Raw genomic sequence first — 3,723 nt, 5'->3', positions numbered from 1 at the left:
GCTACTAGTCCCTGTGCAGCAGATCTGTGAACAAACTGACATGTCTAGATAGCTCCTGGTACAAATCCCTGCACTCAAAGGGCTTTTCCCTGCTTCACTTATGCCCTGCCTGTATATACTTCCATACTGCACACACACACTCCAGCAAGGCACAGATTTGCAGCAAAATTACCCATCCAAGTGAGTGGCCAATGGGATTGACTTGTAAAGTTCAGCACCATACTCCTACCTGAGCCCTAGTGCAGTGCCTGCTCTCATGATTCTGAAAAGCATCCTTGGTTAAAACAAGACCTTTCCAGCCCATTGCTGAACAACAACAACAAAAGCATGTGCAAAGAGCCTGGCATTAATACTACTTCTCTCCATTTGCCGCACAGTGTAACCAGGTCCTGTACAGCTCCTACCCAGGGATTGTCAATTATTGATGGAAATGCATTTAAGATGCCATTTTCAAAAGTGGAACACACAGCTTAGGGCTTCTGCCACTCTCTCTTTCAAATTGGATTTAGCTCTGGCTATTCATTATAGAACATTGTTTTGGAAATGCCCAGCCTGGGAATCCCCACAGCTGCTGAGCCAGCAAGCTGGTAATTTATTTATTTCATGGGCTTGCCGATCAGAAGGTTGGCAGTTCGAATCCCCATGACAGGGTGAGCTCCCGTTGTTCGGTCCCAGCTCCTGCCCACCTAGCAGTTTGAAAGCATGCCAAGTAGATAAATAGGTACCGCTCCAGTGGGAAGGTAAACAGAGTTTCCGCGCGCTGCTCTGATTTCACCAGAAGCGGATTAGTCATGCTGGCCACATGACCCGGAAGCTGTCTGCAGACAAATGCCAGCTCCCTTGGCCTGTAAAGCGAGATGAGCGCCGCAACCCCAGAGTCGTCCGTGACTGGACTTAATAGTTAGGGGTCCCTGTACCTTTACCTTTTACCATGTATTTACAATGCCACCTCCTAGCAGTCAATTTAGCTAGTGGATAACTGCCTTTAGCCATTGTAATGGGTGAGGAGTTTCATCCTCTGGCTATCACAAGTTGGTGTCCCTCTTACGTCTTTGACTGAAAGGCTTGTTGTATTCCACCCCCAACCTCATTCTCAGCCTGGTTCCCCACCCTAGCCACTCTGGTTGGCTTCCAACAAATTAAAACACAAGATGACATCAAATAGGGATTGAACCAAGGACTCTGCTCTGTCAGTGAGCTAGGGACCTTCCTACATTCCTCTTCTGTCACCATGTCATGGGTAGCTTAGAGGTCACACCAGTCAGGATGTCAGGCAAGGATTTTCTCTCTCTCTGACAGTAATAGGAAACTAACGCCTGACTTCTCTCCAATAGCAGTACATCCATTGCCACCTAGTGACTAAAACTGTTCATACAGGTACTTTTATTCACCAGTGTTCTTCATGCAGGAGCACCAGTAATTTCCTGGAATGACTTGTAGAGTTAGAAGGGACACGGGGGGGGGGGGGTCATCTACTCTAACATCCTGCAATGCAGATCTCTTTTGCCAATGTGGGGCTCAAACCCACGACCCTGATATTAAGAGTCTCGTGCTCTGCCACAAGCACTGTTCCTAGGGAAATTAGAAAGGCACCTACAATCTGATGTTGCCTACTGAAAATGTGTTTGTTTTGCCAAGCATTTTTTTAAGGATTAATCTGCTTTACTGTCAATCATTTGTTCTGTATTATTACAATGTTATAGCTTTAATGATAGCATTATGCTGGTTTAATTATTTTGTTTTATGCAGTCTCACTATTTTTTATGAGCATGCACACTTCTTCAGATGCATGCACACGAAAGCTTATACCCAGAACAAACTTAGTTGGTCTCTAAGGTGCTACTGGACAATTTTTTAATTTTTTAATTTATTTTGGCTGTGTCAGACCAACACGGCTACCTACCCGAATTTGTTTTTTATGAGTTGGTGGTTTATAAATATTCCTACTACAATAAAATATCTACTAAATAATAATAATAATAATAATAATAATAATAATAATAATTTATACCCCGCCCTTCCCGGCCAAGACTGGGCTCAGGGCGGCTAACACCAAATATATACACCACACTGGCTCTCAGATGTGCTTGCAGCTGCAAGTGATTGTTATTATCTTCATGCCCTGAAAAGCTCCATCTGTTTTATTTTTGCAGGTCAAGCTGCTACTCAAGTTGCTGGCAGTTCTCTTTGGGTCAGCTGGCAACCCTCCACAGTTACAGCTCAAGGCTTTGAACATCTTGCAACACCTCGTGACTCTCTTGTTTTCGTCCTCAGGAAAAGATTGTATTCTGGGGAGAGGAAGGAATGTATGTCTTGCCTGGAATCCTTTGCCATATTCCTGTCAGGAGGGGGAGATATCAAGGTTCACAATTCATGGAAAACACCTCACTCAACAAGCAAAAAGCTCTTTCTAAGACAGAGATTCTAAGAAGGCGTCTGCCAGGCAGAGAAGGGGATTATGCTGTGGTCTGGACCACGGTTCTGTTGCATTATTTGTGCACCTGCAAAATTTTCACAGAAAACTGTCTTTTGAGATCCTTAAACTCACCTGTAAATGTGATGTCGTGGGCCTGGCTTGCAGGGAACTTGTCAAGGTGTGTGCATTGCAGGGCTTTGAGCACCACTGATGTATTACTATGGTCAGGATTGGCTTTATAGTACTTTTCATTCTCTAATTACATCTTGATTTCATTCCCATATCAACGATCCTACAAAATCTGTGTTTTTCCCATTTTGTAGATGGAGAACTGAGACTAAGGAGGAGTGACCAGCCCAAGGCCAAGCAAAGGGCAATTTCCAGGAAGGAAATCGAGGAATCGACCTGTCGTTTACAGGCATTCCCAATATTTTCAAGGCAGATGGTGAAAGGTAGCTGTGTGTTACGTGAAACTCTGGCACCACCACACCCAGCTTCTCCTTTCAGGAATATTGCACAGTTCTGATTGCCACATTCCAAAGACACAGGGATACAGATAGATCCCTTATGCCCAGTATTGTCTACACTTTCTGCATGCAAGGCAGATGTTCTGCCACTGAGCTATAGGGCCCTTCCCAAGACAAAACTTGTTCTTTCCATTTGTATATGTTCTTCAGTTTTATGGGTGGCGCTTTTTTTAGTCTGATGTGTATTGTTGCATTTGTTCAATATATATTGCATTTATATACTGTGTGCAAACTGCTTTCATGTCACATTATTCTAATAATGGAATCATATAATCATAGAATTGAAAGGGACCCTGAGGGTCATCTAGTCCAGCCCCCACCATGCAGAAATCTTAACTAGATCATACAGGGCAGGTGGTCATCCAGCCTCTGCTTTAAAACTTCAAAGGAAGGAGAGTCCACCACTGTTTGTTCCACTGTTGAACACCACAATGAAGCATGGTGAACTATTTTCAAGCAAGCAAGCAAGCAAGCAAGCAAGCAAGCAAGCAAGCAAGCATAGTGTTCAAGACAGCACAGAAGAGGGCAAGTAGTAAGGAGAGAGAGAGAGAGAGAGAGAGAGAGAGAGAGAATAAATAGTTCCAGGCCAGGCCTAAGAGGCCAATACATTGCTGCCTCCTTTGCCGCTTTCACTCAGCAGCCCATTAAGCTTTTCCCTCACGGGGTGGGTGAGAGCCGGATGTGAGCCACCGTTTGAGGTTTTCATGAGAAAAAACAAAACAAAAGAGATGAGCACGAAAGTTTCCTCTTGAAAACAGATCAGCTTCCTCCAGTCTCTGC

The sequence above is a fragment of the Podarcis pityusensis genome, assembly GCF_964106645.2.
Source record: "Podarcis pityusensis genome assembly, chromosome: 2".
In the NCBI taxonomy this organism is placed as follows: Eukaryota; Metazoa; Chordata; class Lepidosauria; order Squamata; family Lacertidae; genus Podarcis; species Podarcis pityusensis.
Note: the sequence above shows the minus strand (reverse complement) of the source record.